Below are 17,143 nucleotides of genomic sequence, written 5' to 3' on the forward strand. Positions count from 1 at the left end.
GTGGAACTAACTGCACAGATATGTTTAAAAATCCAATTTGCATTCAAATTTAGGAAATGTAGTTACCCGTATGATGAAAATGGTCGTACACATTGGTGTTCCAATATGGTCAATTAAGAAAGAAATAGGAATGCAATCTGCAAAAATGCTGAATCACTACTCTGTACACCCGAAACACACAATATTGTAAATCAACTACACTTTCATTTAAAAAAAGAGAAAGAAATATGTTCTCTAAGTTAATGTTGTAGAACAGGAAATCAGCTTAAAGTTGGAAGGGACTTTATAAGCTCCCTAATTCATTTCTTCTATCAAACAAGACTTCTTAACAGATGGCCGTTCAGATTCTGCATGAATCTCTACTGACAAAAGCACTTACTTCCTCACAAGGCAGCCTTCCCCACGTTGGACAACTGTAGTCATTAGAATTCTTTCCTTATCCATTCACCTGTCGATAGACACTTAGGTTGCTTCCATGTCCTGGCTATTGTAAATAGTGCTGGAATGAACACTGTGGTACATGCCTCTTTTTTTCTTTACACTGAGCTCATGTATGCCTCCCTTTAATTTCTAGCAATCCTTCGACAAGGGCTGTCTATGACCCAGGAGCTCCATAAGGGAAGGGACCAGTCTGCCTTGTCACTGCTCTTGTCCGGAGCCAGCACGACACGTGGCACAGAGTAAAGTACCATAAAAATGAGCCATAAAAATGAGTAAATGGCTGATGACTACCCTTATAGGACCCAGTCAGTAAGTCCAGTCCATTTGTCCTTTAGGGGAGTGAAGCTCTACTGGGATGAAGGCATTTGTTTTTTTCAATCTGTTGTGGATACTTTTACAAAATGTAAAACCATGTGCCTAAATGTCATGAGAATATAAACTTTTTTTTTCCATTAATGATGTTTTTCATTTCTTTTTTTTTTAATTGAAGTATAGTTGATTTACAGTGCCGTGTTAGTTTCAGGTGTGTACACCTGAAAAGTGATTCAGTTATACATAAATATATTCTTTTTCAGATTCTTTTCCATTATAGGTTATTACAAGATACTGAATATAGTTCCCTGTGCTATACAGTAGGTCCTCGTTGGTTATCTATTTTATATACAGTAGTTTGTATCTAGTAATCCCAAAGTCCTAATTTATCCCCCCCTTTCCCCTTTGGTAACCGTAAGTTTGTTTTCTAATATAAACATTTATAAATGCTTATCCTCAAATCTGCACTTACCTCGTGCCAAGTCAGTAACTAGGAGTGTGTGTGGAGCACATCAGTGCCTAAACTGTCCTCAGAGGCCACTCACTGCTTCGCAACATCCCTCTCACTTTCTCTCTCTCTGTTCCGACAGGCCCTCTTCATGTGATGTCCAGATTTTGCGATAGCCTCCTAGCTGCTTGCCCTGCACACTACTGCCAAATTAATCTTCTGATTAAATCATCTCACTCTTCTCCTCAAGACCTGGAATCTCAACACTCCTTACCAGATAAAACCCACACTCCTTTGCCTACATTCCAGACCCACTCTCATCTGACCTGAAATCTACATCTCCAATCACGTTTCTCACTCCTCACACAGACACACTACCCACTTCCAATGGGACGATCTCTGCAAAACGACCCCCCAACACACGCTTATTCTACTAGTCCAGGCTCCATTTTCTTACACTGGAAATTCTTTCCCCCTCCTCTTAGGCCATCGCAAGCCCTGAACTTCTTTTGCCTTTAGGTAAAATTTCACATTCTTAAAATTAACTATTTTAAAGTGTGTGATTCAATGATATTTAGTACATTCTTAAAGCTGTGCAACTGTCAACTCTATCAAGTTCAAAAACATTTCTTCACCTCAAAAGGAAATCCTGCACCCATCAGTCACTCCCCCTGCCCCCCACACCCTGGCAACCACCAATTTGCTTTCTATCTCTACGGATCTGCCTAGTCTGGGTATTTCATATTAACAGAATCGTACTTGGATTCCTTTCTGTTTCTTTCCCTGTGTGTGTGTGTGTGTGTGTATATATATATATATATATATATTTTTTTTTTTTTTTTTTGTAGTATGTGGGCCTCTCACTGTTGTGGCCTCTTCCGTTCCGGAGCACAGGCTCCGGACACGCAGGCCCAGCAGCGGTGGCTCACGGGCCCAGCCGCTCCGTGGCATGTGGGATATTCCCGGACCTGGGCACGAACCTGTGTCCCCTGCATCGGCAGGTGGACTCTCAACCACTGCGCCACCAGGGAAGCTTTCCCTGTATATTTTTAAAGCCATTTTTCTTAAGGTTACCCTGTCAATCCCTCAGCTTTTGTCGTCTAGTCCAACCCCCATATCCTCTACAGGCTTTCCCTGGATTTACCCTCCACTCCACACGGGTCTCGTCATTTTCTGAATTTTCGTAGTGCTTGTTTTCTGCCTTCTTTAGTTTAGTCTTTAATCACATAGTGCTTTGAATTTTTGGTTAACTGCTTCAACGTTACCCCTTTTTGATTCATGTAGATTATAAACTCCTAGTTCTAGGAGCTGTGCTGTCTCCCTTTGTGCCCAGAACCTACTGAAACTGTATGCAACTCACTGTGTCTGGATGTTTATGAATGAGGAGCAAGTTAAGGAAAGTGAAGTCTTGACCATCAGTGAGAGAGAGCTTCAAACCCATGTCAGTTCTTATCCTTCCTTCTATCATGCTCTCCTCCCTGCCATTGTGCTTCTCAGTGTTGTATGTATGGGTACGGGTCACCTCTTTGCTCTGGTAGGAGATGCACAGGTGTGGCTGCAGGAAGATGATGGCAGGGTGCCCAAGGGTGGAGAGGGTGCAAATTCCCTGCCTTGATCTCTTGCTAAGAGACTCCTACCTTCGTTCTACAAGCACAGATGAAGGTCTACTGAGAAAAGCGGGCATGCAGAGATGTCACAAGGCCACATAAAAAAAGGTTCATATATTTGCTTTGCTTTTATATGTACATCAGTTCCTTTGTCTGGTATTTTTGATTTGAAGTGGCTCATAAGTGTGTATCTATCTTGTAAAAGGAGATTAACTGTGAAACAATTATGGTAATACTTGTGATTCATACATGAAATCGCTAAGCGTATAATTATTTTATATATTAAAAACAAATGAATAGGTTAAAACTATGTAGTGTTTTATCTAACAATTGCCAAAAAGTTTGAAAGGGAACTGGTTTTATTTTGTGCATGAGTAGTAAGTCGAAGTAACATCTCGTATCACACATCCTTATGAACTTTTTTCCAGCTGTAGTACTAAACAGAATTTGTTACAGTTGCCACTGGAAGCCTCCAAGCAAGAAAATAAAACAGTGCTCTGGCCCTTAGGCCATTTAAAACCTGTTCTTCTGACCAGAACAAGTAAAAGATCCAACCTAGAATGCTGAAGGCTATAATTAACATTTTTTTCCCTTTCATATCCCATTTTGCCCGCTTTAGAAGAGCAAAATGGAAATTTCTTCTGGCATTAATTTCATATCATTATGTGTTACGAAAAATGTTAAATAAAATAGAAATAAACATTTTAGAGAGTAATTTAGGGAATTCCCTAAACATGTAGAAAACACTAGCACTGAGAATCCCACATTGAAAAAGCACAAAGTTGTCCTTGATCTCCAACCAAGTTTAAAGTACTTATAAAGTACTGATAATGTGCCCAAGTCCCCTGTACTGTAGGCTGTGAATTAGGGAAGGTATGCAGGGCATATATATGTAAGTGGAATAAGAAGAATTACAACATTCATTCCTACTCTCTAGGAACTCACAATTTTGTTTACACAGAACTTGCACATAAAACTTAAAAGACCTGACAGCAAACAAGCAGCAAATACAATGTGTGATACAGAATCTGGAGCGCATAAAATTACATTTCAGAGTAGATCTGACTTCTAATTATGTTTTACTTCAGCTAAGATTAAAGTTAGTTTGCATTTTCTGAGTTCAAAAGCTGGTGGCCAGGGTAAATATTTCACACACATGTTGTATGACAAAGGAAATCAACCTGACATTTAAAGCTTAACATGCATAATAAGAACAAAATAATTGTGTATATGCGCTGTATTTTGTGAGGATTGGAGGTCGTTCTAGCAGGCATGGTCAAATACACATGAATTGGGACTTCCCTGGTGGTCCAGTGGTAAAGAATCTGCCTTCCAACGCAGGGGACGTGGGTTTGACCCCTGGTCAGGGAACTAAGATCCCACATGCCGCGGGGCAACTAAGCCCGTGTGCCACGAACTACAGAGCCCACGCGCCCTGGAGCCTGTGCGTCACAACTAGAGAGAGAAAACCTGCACGCCACAACTAGGGAGAAGCCTGCGCACCACAGCAAAGAGCCTGCGCCGCAATGAAAGACCCCGCACGCCTTAGCAAAGAGCTCGCGGACCGTAACTAAGACCTGACACAGCCAAAATAAATAAATAAATAAATAAATATTTTTTAAAAAGGCATCACCATCTGTTGGGGATGGGCAGAATGGCTGCACTTCATTAAAAAACAAAAAAACAAAAAAACAAATACACAGGAATCGTGATATGGCCTAAAGACACAATGATGTCAATACGCTGTGTTCCCATCACTTAATTATTTTCTCAGCTTTCACTGTGTGGTTATTTGCCTGCCTAGTGCTAGCTGCTGGTTCCCCTACCCGGTCTGAAAGGCACCTGTCCCACCATCTATAAGGCCGTGTCACCAGGTGGGCAGATTTTGTTTCCTGTATAAGGATATTTGGTGCTGAAAAGCAAGCAGTCATTTGATAAACGTTTATGGATTTTGAATAAACCATGGTCAAATCTGTAAAATCTGAAGGTTTTGGTTACATCTGCATTGAAATGTACTTTAATATTCCATGTCTATATATGAAAAAATTCTTTTTAACTTCATATAAATTCCTTCAAAATCTATTTTCCTTATTTTTCCCAAAAGTTTCATGCTGTTCAGGATTTCTCTCTAAGTGGTCAGTAATATATTTTCTGCGAATTTAAAAACAACTGAAATGGTAGTCAGACAACTGGACTGTGAATATAGAAGTTGGAAATAGCTATAATACTTAAATTGACCAAAGGATGGTCATTTGAAATAAGATTTGGGTCTCCCTTTACTCAAATATTATATTCCAGATATGTAAAAGTTCTAAATACACTTTTAAAGGTAAGTAGCTAACTTTATTTCCCAGGGGAAAAAAGTTGTGTGTTTTTTTATTCACTTTAATGGGATAGTCCCAGTGAAATTTGTTTTACATTTTTGTTAGGTGTAAATAACTTTTTTTTGAAAATAAAGTTAGGAACTATATTCACTTGGATAGTTAACCATTTAAATATATCCATTTTGAGAATATTATAAAATAAATAACCCTTCTGCAAAGTGAGTAAGTACCCTATCATTTGGATTTTCAAGAATAGTTAATAGCTTATTAACAAAAGATGCATTCCTACATCTTTTGCTAATAAACTTTACTACTGAGGGAGAAAGTAATATAGTAAATACATTATACATTATGTGTGATACATACTACATACATATAATCTAAAATACGTAATAATAAGAGATTTAGGAAAAATATTCAAGGACACAGGTTTTTCCCTACTTCACACATAACTGAAAGACAGCCACCTGGCTCCAGGCTGGCCTGGCAACGCTGCCGGGTCACAAGGCAGGGATTAGGCTATTGCTTACTCTTAGTCACCATCTCGCCCATTAACATCCTTGTTAAATCTAGATAACAATACTCATGAACGTCAGGAGGGATGTACTTGTCTGTCTTGTTCATTGCTTTATCCTCCTTCTCTAAAACAGCTCTCTGCACAAAGTAGGAACTCAACAGATTTTGGTTGAAGAAGTTAAGTCTTCATTAAAAAGGAGCTTCTTCTCAGATTTGCTCTGGGGGGGGGTATCATCGCCAAGTTTGTGTTACCCACAAATTCTGAGAGCCATAAACTGAGTTTTGTTAGCTGAGGTTTGCCTTGGGCTGTATTGAGAATTAAATCATCAGAAATGGTAGGGGCAGGGGGGGTTGGGGGGAGGCAAAAGAAGAGAGAAATATTACTTTAGTATCCCTGATATAAAGTTTCTAAAAAGCTTTTAAAACTTTGTTTTCATTTAGATAAAGACTATTCCAAAGACATCAGACTGATATAACTTTCTCAAAAGAAGTTCCAAAGAAAGTGACAAGAAAAATGTAACCTGTAATCTGGGTCAAAGGCAAAACTACTTAATATTCCCTTTGGGATTTCTAGAACAATGCAACAGAAAAAAGGAAAAATTAATTAATTCAAAGGATATTGCTCTGTGTATGTGTATTGTATACACACACACACACACATATATATATTGCTGTGTATGGTGTGTGTTTGTGTGTATATGTATAAATATATCTCTTTTACAGTGTTCACTCAGAGGTCTGACAAGATTTTGGGAAACCTCTACTCATTTGCTATTTTAAAGCTCTTGTTATTTTAAAAATTATGATCACAAATTACATCAAGGTCTCATAATGACCATTTGTAGTAGAAGTTTACCTTCATGTGCTTCTCCATCAGCTATTTATGGTTATAAGTTCAGTATTCTGTCAAGAGTTAGAAGACAAATAACTCTATCCTGAGGTTATTTAATTTTAGGGGGAAAAACCCCATAATAGATATACATATTTTTTAGAAAAAGACTTAGAAGGGGGAGGAGCTTGAAAATAAAATAGCTCTGGAAACCACTGTTAAAAAAAAGCTTGGTTGTTGGTGTATGCTAAAGATTAAAGAGTGCACAGGCCCAAAGAAATCAACAAAATCAAACCTTATGTATGGCTGAGAAAATTAAGAGGCTGTGACAAAGATGGGATGTTTTTTCCACCCAAATACAGGCAAGTCCAGCAGAGTACAGAGAAGCCCAATATATGAAGTAAAATTATGTATGAAATAAAACTGGGTATAACAGCAATGAATTCATGTAGTGTCTCACATTATCGTCGATGTCTTTAAAGGAATAAAAAAGCTAGAGGGGTTCTCAATGTTTAATTTACTTTTTGCTTGATCTTTACTGATCAGCGTCATAGACATACTTAAAAAAAGCAATAAATGTAGGCTTTTAATTATAGACGTAATTTTATATTACTGGCTAAACTTTGGAAAAGAGAAAAATATAAAAACAAAAAGCCCTCCCTATCTCACTTTTTTTTTTTTTTTTTCTTTTTGCGGTACGCGGGCCTCTCACTGCTGTGGCCTCTCCCATTGCGGAGCACAGGCTCCGGACGCGCAGGCTCAGCGGCCATGGATCTCGGGCCCAGCCGCTCCGCGGCATGTGGGATCTTCCCGGACCGGGGCACGAACCCGTGTCCCCTGCATCGGCAGGCGGACTCTCAACCACTGCGCCACCAGGGAAGCCCCAATACCTCACTATTTTAATATAACTGTCATAATTTTTGTATAGTCCCTTCCAGACTTTATATATACATGTTTATATAAGGTTGCAATCAATGGTGCACATACATTCTTTATGTTACTTTTTTAAAAATATTTTTCAGGTTTGCTCTAGTTTTCTAATTTGTCATTGATAATTACATAACATTCCACCTAGTGATTACACCATAATCTACTTAACCATTCCCCTGCTGTTGAATAGTTATTTCCAAATATTGGTTCCTGTAACAATGTTCACATGAAGGTCTTTGTGTATGTGGCTTGTCCTATGTCCTACATTTCTTTGGAAAAAAATCTCAGAAGTGAGGGTATAGCAGCAGAGGGTGCAATATCTTGCCCAATTGCTTTTTTAGCAGGCGGAACTAAGTGACAGTGACATCAGCTACACATAAGAGTACAAGTTTCTTCAATTCCTGAATTACAGAATTTTAGGATTTAAAAAAAACTGTCATCAACAATCGCTAGGACTGACACATTTTCTACTGTTATTAAACTGGAACTGAAGTTTACAAATCCATATCTTGTAAGTCTGTTTAATGTGGGTCCTCTAGGGCCATATCATCCTCAGAGATTTTATAAAATCCAGTCTTTGAACTTGGAGACTCAGGATTCGTGGCAACCATTCTAAGGTAAGCGGAACCAGTGATGCTTGGACTAAGACGGGAGCCGGGGAGCCTCTGACACAAGCTTATTGAAAACAAGTCTGAGCTTCTCTTAGTAATAAAATGCCAAACCAACAGAGGTAATTTTACAGGATGACCTCAAGAGAGTCTACCAATAGGATAATATGGCAAGGGACTTAACTATAGGCAAAAGTAAGGCCTACTAAAAATAATCCAAATTAACTGCGCAGAGCATTGGGCTCTAGGCTCTCAGATGGGATGCAAGGATCACCTAGAGTGAGAGGTTTCCAAACACTACACGTGAGAATCCCCTGAAGGGCTTGTTAAGGGACAGATTACCGGGCCCCATCCCCAGAGACTCTGATTCAGTAGGTCTGGGGTGGGGCCCGAGAATTTGCATTTCTACCAAGTTCCCAGATGACACTGATGCTGCTGGGCCAAGGACCACACTTTATATTATTTCTTTATTCTTTTAAAATCATGTATTAAGTGCCTAATAAGTACCATGTTATGTGCTGGAGATACAAAAAGGAATAAAACCAGTTAGTACCTGCTTCAAGAAATTAATACTCTGTTTTTGTAAACATTGCACTGCTCTAGTCCTAAAAGTCAACAAACTTGGACCTTGTTGAAAACAAAGTTTAAAAATATATTATATTCCCTTTAAATAAAGCCAGGGTATTTCTAATTAGTTCCAAATGCTTTAGGAAAACATGTAGTAATCGTACAATGGCAAATGCCTGAGTGTTTTCTTCACTCTTCTGGATTTTACTAACATATGCAAATAATTTGTTACAGTATCTTCTTCATTTATATATATATACCATTCATGTGTTTGTTCTCTTTCCTAACTCCATCCACCATATAAAAAAGAGAAAGATTTTCTATAAGTACTTGTCCGTACACAATCTAAACATTGTTTACAAAACCCAGGTAATTATCAACTGACAGAAAAGAACAACATTGAGTACAGTAAGACTTGGGGATTCTCTGATTTAGATTCAGACTTCAGTAACACCGCGGAAAAGTGAATGACAAGTAAGCAGTATGCTTAGTCATAGCCATGAGGGTGGCCTATACTTGTTAAACACTGCCTATCAGCTGATTCACAGAATTAATGAACTTGTTTTTGAGGTGACTGCTAAGCTTCTATTTCTATCAGATACATGTTGGCTTCCCATAACTATTTTTGGCAAAAAAAATAAAAGGCAAAATAAACTAGGTATAAAATTCTGTGATCTGTGGATCTGCCAAAGTATTAGGCATTATTTGTATGTCTTTGGCATACTGTTTATGACATGATTGAAAGACTCCTCTCATTTCAACCTATTAGAAAGCTACTTTAAACGTCTGGAAGAACTCATGAAGAGATTACATAATTTGTTTAACGTCACAGAGAAAAGACATAGCGAGAGGTAATATTCAGATATCTAATTACATTAACCAACAACTAACTCCTGGCCTTAAATCTGATAAGATTTCTTGGATAAACTGACATTTAGCAATGGCAATTTGTTTTTCTGAAGGAAAAAAATGGTTCAAGGAAGAATTACAATGCATGTTGATTTTTTTTTTTCCCCCCCCCGCACCACACAGCTTGTGGGATTTTAGTTCCCCGGCCAGGGATCAAACCTGGGCCCACTGGCAGTGAGAGCACAGAGTGCTGACCACTGGACCGCCAGGGAATTCTCGTGTGTTGATTTTTAAGAGAAAAACAAATGCATGTGTGGGAGAACATGTTCCTTCCTATCACGGCTATTTCAAGTGGCTATTTTCATATTTGGTTTCATGAAGGTTGGTTTATGGAAAACTGGGGACATGAATCACTTTAATTTTATTTTTCCTTCTCCTGATCCCCTCTTTCAAATTCCAAGTGTGTTTACTATTCCTTAAAAGCCTTGTTTGCAGGTAGCAAGCAAACCAGGAGCTAACCTCTCAAATTTTTGCTGAGGATGTCTTAAAGAATTAACCCTGCTGGAAATATTGGCATTTTGCAAGTGGACTCCAAACTTTCAAAGGACACAGATGGTGTTAGCGGCAAAATGAAGGCCAGTGGGGTGGGGTCAAGGTTAAGGAGTTCTTTCCAGCACCTCATCGTTGCCCCTGGCAGTCTGATAGGTATGTTTCCCCATCGCCTTCACTGTAAAGGAATAGTTGTTACTCCTTAAACACGCAGGATAAGAATATCCTCTTTGCATTCACTTTCCCAGATCCTCTCCTGAAGCAACTTATAGAGCCCAAGAGAGAAACGGTGCTAAGTGGCAACTTTAGAATTTAAAGCTGTCCTAAAAGTCTATGATGTCACCGAGGGGCAGGGTAAATTCTTAGAAACCAACCCTTTCATCCAGGTGTCTGTACAGTTACTGTGCAACCCACACACAGATCTCTTACACTCCCACTCAGGGTATTTCCCTACTTTTCTTCCTCCTATCTACCTTCTCCTTATCTGCGGTAAACTGTGCAGACTTCTCACCCCAGGTCTGCGCTAATCTGAACTCTTCCCAGAAGGTCAGGAAATCTGTCTCAGAGAGGCTTATCCACACATCACAATTCTCCTAGATGAGTCCACAAATTAAAGTGCTCCTTAAAAAATCAGTTAAAACTGGCAATGAATTTATTTTCTAAAAACCAGTGAAGTGGAAGAAAAATGCTTCTTAAACAAGACACTGAAGCAAACTGAACTAAACTACTACAGGATTGAGTGTAAATCCTCCCTGTAAGGTTTTAAATCTCTATTGCAAATGATTCATGGTACATGAATTGATGACTTCATTTCTTTCCTTTACATCTGAGAAATCACAGTAGAGAAAACAATCTCATTGCAGCCCGTCCCTCCAAAGATTTTCAAGTTGAGAATGGCCTGGTCGCTGGAATAGCTGAAGGTATAGCAATGGCTGTGAGAAAGCCAAACTAGAATGTGAAGAGAGTGGAAATGAGGGCTGCTCCCCACTCCCCACCTGCACAGGGGAAGCCACTGAAAACATGGAACACTCATCTACAAGCACTGGCCTAAGCCTTTCTTTGACTTCTGCTCCCCCATCCTTTGAGTTAGGTCCCCACTTGGGCTCTGTAGCTGCATACTCAGGGAACAGGGTGAGGGGTTCAGGCCTGGAACCAAGGCCCTTACTTGCTTGCAAAGGAGACGATAAAATGGATTACTTAACAATCCATAAGGAGAATTTAAAATTTATTATTTGGATGATGCACAGTTAATTATATGCTTTTCCAGTGAGTCCCTACTAGTAAACTGTTGGGTTCCTAGGAGGCAGATTCACTTTTCAAGCCATTAAAAGTCTATTTTTTGGCTGCAGTTTCTTAGAAAGAGCCCCAAGCTTTATGACAAGCACAGCCACTATGTAGTCTTTAAGCTGCGATACTAAAATGTCTTTTGATCTGAAGGATCATAGGCCTCACTAAAAAACAAACACACATTAAGTATTTACAGGGTGCACCATAAAAATATGTAAAGAATAGAACTTTATCAAATAAAAGCACAGCCTGCACCTTCTAAACGCATTAGACATAGAAACGGACACGAAAGGATATACACTGTGTCTACACAGGACTCACAGAGATATTATCAGTAAAACAAAAATGATTCCTAGGCTGATTTTTGTCTGAAGTCACCAGAGAATAGGAAATACAGTTTTAAGCTGAATAATGATGAAATTTTTCATTTCAGAAACATTTTATAAATCGATCACCACATGGCAAGCATTATCTTCACTTTATTCTTAACAATAATCTCAAAATTAATACTAGGGTGAACTAAATAGTTGGAAAAGTATTAGCTCAATTAAATTCAGGGCCAAGGTCATATCATTTAAGATACACAGGTTTGCTGATAAAGTCTTAAAGTCATACCAAAAAAGAGCACAGAACAATAATTGCAATACTTTTCCCATTTCATTGATTAGGAAATGGAGATTTAGAATGGATAAGTGACTTGCCTCACTATAATAATTAAAATGGTTAAAAATGTAAACATTCACATTCTGAATTAAATATCTGTTATTAAAACATAGGTGTGCATTGACTGTTGAAGAAAAATACGAAGAATACATAAACCTGTTTTTTAAAATAAAAAAATAATTTAAGTATATACTATTATCGGGGATAGCTGTTGTCTTAACATCTCCAAAAGTTTTCCCCAAAATACGGTCTATTTTATTTGAGCTGATTTCCTTTCAAGAACCTACTTAAGTACTGTAGGTAAATAAAAATTAAAACATGACATTTTTATTAAATAAGCTTCAAAAGATATGCCATATAACTCCCCCAAGCCTACCTCTGTATTGTGATACAATACAAACAGTAAACGACAAAGCCGAGGAAGGTTACAAATAATCTTCAATTTGAAAATTTTATCTAGAAGGCTATGAAGCTAACTGAATGTTGATATACTGGGGCTATCTATGCTAGCAAGGTGGTTATTTACAGATCTTACTGTACTTTTGTGGAGTCAAATTAGATCGGTTTCAAAGGACCTTTGTAATAAGCATTTTAAATCGCTGCCCTTTTCGTTGCTTTTAGGCCTTAAGAGAGAAAGGGACAGGGCCTTAAGAGAGGTCAGCTACCCTCATGAGGAGATCTGTTAGGAAAAATAAGAAAAGCAAGTTAGAAATTCACTTTAACAATTTTGAAGGTGTCAGGGGGCATATGTTTACGCCTATAGACTGGTGACATAACAAGTTTTCTCGATTAGTGATTTAAAAAAAAAATCCTCTACAGCTGATATTTATTTATCCTACGAGACCAAAAAGTTCTTCCGGTATATTTGCCACACCTTATGGCATTATTATGTTTCTAAGTTCAAGTGACAGTGAAATGAGCAGAACACCCACAAATTAGAATGACCAACATTTTCTGTCCTACCCATTGGACATATATAAATCCTAGGAAACAAGAGAAAGTAATAGACCAGGATATATAAAACATTTGTAAAGTATTATTTTAATATTGTTTTCATGAAAGTCTCCTGTTATTAAAAACCATTTCACAATTTGAAAACTAAATGAAATGTATTATTAATACCTGTGTATGCTTCCACAGCTGTGCCACTCACACAGCTTTCGAATACAAAATGATCTTGATAATTAGGGTTAGTGGCAAACATCCTTATTTTCAGAGAATTACAGAAGAGAAAAATAAGCATTTGTTTATAGTCATATAACTTACTAAGAGCAATTAGCTGTGATCAGTAATGTATTATTTCTAATGCATAATCCTAAAGTCATACTTTTTTTTCTCTGTATAAATTTTAATACACAGGAACAATACAACTTTAATGTCACAGGGATTTTGGAATTAGTATTGTGATTTTTTAAAAACTACAATTTAATGGTTTTTAAAATGTAGTTCTGAAAAATATACAAAGAAACGAACAGTAAGGAAAGTAGTCCCTTCAAAGAAAATAGTGTATTTAATTATTAAAAATGCCAATTGCAAAACTATTTTCAAGGTATTCTAAGTTTAATAGAGAATATGACGCTGGTGGATATTTTAGTTTTAATTAAAAAAAGAAATTATATCCTTTTAAATTTAAAAGAATGAAAAAAAAGTGCCCAAAAAACTTAGCCTGGAATTCTCCAAAACTTTATACTTCACTGATGCCATGTTTTCATAGCAGTTATCATAAAAGCACGAAACAAACTTTTAAACATGAAAAAGTTCTGATTTAAAAATTAAATCACCAGGTTTTTCCCCCCCTTCCACTGATTTGCAAAAGATTGAGCAGTCGGTCACTAATTGATTCTAAGACCTTTAAATTTAAGATATAATCATCGGCAAGTGAAGTGTCAAATATCATTATAATTTAAATAAAGGAGAATGATGAGAAGTACACATTAAGACAAAAATGGATGCTTCTGTAACCAACCTCACTTTTTAGCTAACAGCATTCATTTTACAATTTTGTATATTAAAGAATACTATGGTGCCGTACAAACTTCAGAGTGAATCTGATTGAAAACAGACAACACAAAAATTGTTTTCAAACTTGAAAAAGATCTTTGGAAATATCACTGCAAAAGCTAACTGGTAGCATCTCTGAGTATTTTCTACAGAACTTTCATAGGAGTGGAAGGTATTTCTTTAGAAAGAAGCTGCAATGAGTGTCTATGTCAGTCTCTATTCCAAAAGGGTTTTCTAAATCATCTAGACCATCAGGAGGTCCTGTTTTCAGTCAGCGATTGATCACTTAGCTATGAACAAGAAGACTGCCACCGAATACCTGGGATCTGACAAGAACTGCCCAGGTCCTTCTAAAGGGTGTCAGTCATTGCTCTCTCAATAACTCCAGTTACAATTTGTTTCATGAATGATAAAAAGTTAACATGAAAATAGTGTACTTTAAAATCGAGTTTTTCATACAACTCAGTCATCTTGCCTGGTTTTGTTTTCAGATGATGATCTATACAAATTAATTTTACATTTTGACCGCAATTTTGAAAGGAAAAGAAGAAAACTTCAGCTTCTTCATGACAGACCGTTTTTTTTTTTTTTTTTTACTTTATGCTTCTTAAAATAATTGACACTATTTTCCCAACCATTATTCTCAGACCCAAGTGAATTAAATTCTCGCGGTAAAACAAGAACACAACAAAATAGTAACGATATAATATCATCACCACGATCATCATGATCATCATCTTGCAAATTTGGGACGCATCACCAACACATTTCAACAAAGTGCAGTTACAGAAGCCGACTCACCTAAGCAATGGGAGTTAAGAATTTAGAAACGCAGCCTTCTGATCACCAGCAGAGGTAAAGGCCCCTTCTTTACCTAACAAGTGACCTTATATAAAACCAGCAGATAGGTTACTCCCAGTTTCTGCCTCCTTACCTCAGGCTCCTCCCCAAATACCGAGACAGAAAGTACCACAAATACACACCCACTTTCCAACCCTTACACGGAGGGACCAGAGACTTCGGTTAAGCTGCCCTACCTCCACCTACCCCAGTCAGGCTCCGAAGAGCAGGAGTCGAGCCTGGCACGTGGAGGAACCAAGGCGCCGGCAGGCCATCTTCCCGACCACTGCGGGGGTGGGAGGGGGCCGCGCTCTCCATCCCCTGCCCTCCGGCAAGCCAGCCCCCATCCCCGGCCCTTCCACTCGGCTCACCGCCAGCAAAGGGCTTAAGAGCACCTAGGCTGGGTGACCCCCAAGTGCGCCCCTAACTTAACTGTCACCACGACCCCGCAATGGTCACTGTCTGGGTGCTGGAGCCGGACTACGTCGCCGCGGGACGCACCCGCACGGGATCCCGTGCCCGGCCCCGAAGTACCCCGGGAGCAGCGCTCGGACCCTGCGCACTTTCGCCGGGGCTCGAAGACCCAGGTTCTCTCAGACCCCCGGTCAGGCGCGCGCCGAAGGGCCCGTCACGGCCGCGCGGAGCGCACGGGCTTGCGTTGCCGGCGCGGACCGCCGCTCTCCCCCGCGCGCCCCGCGCGCAGCCCGTGCCCTCCGCCGCCTGTGTATTAGCCCTGCGCCGGGACGTCTCCTCAGGGCGCGACCCTCGGCCGGGACCTGTCAGCCCCGGTGCCCTCGGACCACGACCCGTCCGCCCGGGGCCCCTCCGTCCGAGAGCCCGTCGGCCCCTGCCCCTCGGAGCGCGCCTCAGCGCGGGTCCCTCCGGGGCCCCGCGCCCCTCAGCGAACCCCTCCGTCCACGGGCCCTCGCCCGGCGCCGCTGCCCCGACCGCCCCTGGCAGCCCGACCCTGACCTGCGGCGGTAGCCTAGCGGTCCGCTCCGGTGTCCCGGTGGCCGACCCAGCGCCCTAGGCGGCGGCGGCTCCGGTTCGGGCTCCGAGTGCGGTCGGCCCCGCCTGCAGCCGCTGAGCCAGGCCGGGCCGGGGGCGGGCGGGGGCGGGGGCGCGGGGCGGGCGTGGGGGGGGGGCGTTCGAGGGGGAGGGGAGCGGCCGGGGCGCCGCCGCCCCGCGCACAGTAGGACTCCTGCTCGCCGCGCCCACCTTCCCTGGAGCCCCTACTCTGCGCCCGGCCTTGCTTGTTCCTCACAGCCGCCGCTGGGAGGCGACCCAGAAATGGTCCCATTTTCCCTGAGGAGGGACCGGCCGGAGCCCAGGAAGATGCCCACGGTCACGTCGGGGAGAGCCGAGGTGTGGAGTTCCGGAGCTGCCCTCCCTTTCCAGGCCCGCGGGTCTCGCCTTCGCAGTGGTCTGCGGGTGTTTTGTTTTGTTTTTTTCTTTTCCTCAAGTTCTTTTCGATGACATTCTTAAAAAAAAAAAAAAGAAAAGAAAAGAAAGAAGAGCATGTTTAGGAGCACCTGGTTTTTATCCCATACGCAATGGCGCTGCACACTCTGCTCCCCCCTCCTTCGCATTTGTACTTCCCACTGGTATTCATTATTCACTTAGAGCGACAAAGTTTTAATTGCAAAAATTTAAAGTATTCATTAACCTCTGACAGAATTTTTAAACTTCTTCAGCAGTGTTTTTTACGCTGAGGGACCCGGACACATGGTGCGGGGCTGGGGCGGGACGCGGGGCATGGGAATCTTAAGTTTGCAGTTTGAGGAGCAGTTTGGGGTCGAGCTTCCTCGTGCATGGACCAGGTGGACTCTGGGCAGCTTCGTTTCCTGCCGCTCCCTTTATCGTGACCCGTCCAAAGGGGGTTGATAGATGCCCAGCCAGAAAGCCCCCTAGTCTTCTGGACTTGAGGCCTGACTTTCCTTACCTTTTTCCAATCCCATTTACTGAACATCCTGTTCTGGGCCTGGCCGTCCTTGGGGAGCAAAGGTGCATAAAAACTGTGATTTTAAGAAGCTTATCGATTACTTGCCCAGGATTACTTGCTCCAGTCCTTTAGCGTCTTAATTGGTTGGGGATGGCTAGTTCTTTTTCCTCTAGGGCAGCTGGTCCTTGTTTGCAGTTTAAAGTAAAACATTATGAGGATGGTTATCACCTCGGAGAAGGTTCAGAGCTTAATTCAATAGATTCATGCCCTCCACCTGTCCCATAAAATAGGAAGTTAAGAGCCACAGCTGAATAGGGACTTCAAAGAGGACCACTTTATTTATCACTGAAAAACACCATTTCCTTGCCTGCCGTTTAGGTAGTCAGATTGACACGGCTCAGCATTCTACACTCCAGCATAGAAGTGCTGC

General features: G+C 40.7%; 1 protein-coding gene across 3 annotated transcripts in view; it reads right to left on the bottom strand.

Annotated features, from left to right (window-relative positions):
* Positions 1-16,038, bottom strand: part of PPARG (peroxisome proliferator activated receptor gamma) — a 128,863-nt gene extending 112,825 nt beyond the window's left edge. The window contains exon 1 of one of the 3 annotated variants that reach the window (XM_060308089.2): positions 15,990-16,038. The gene's annotated coding sequence lies outside the window, so the exon portion shown is untranslated. Of the gene's footprint in view, positions 1-15,743; positions 15,818-15,989 lie in introns of those variants that run through there. The other 2 variants (XM_060308090.2, XM_030840914.3) reach the window with 2 other exon arrangements.
* Positions 16,039-17,143: the final 1,105 nt, after the last annotated feature.

Source organism: Globicephala melas, chromosome 11 (genome assembly GCF_963455315.2).
Source record: "Globicephala melas chromosome 11, mGloMel1.2, whole genome shotgun sequence".
Lineage (NCBI taxonomy): Eukaryota > Metazoa > Chordata > Mammalia > Artiodactyla > Delphinidae > Globicephala > Globicephala melas.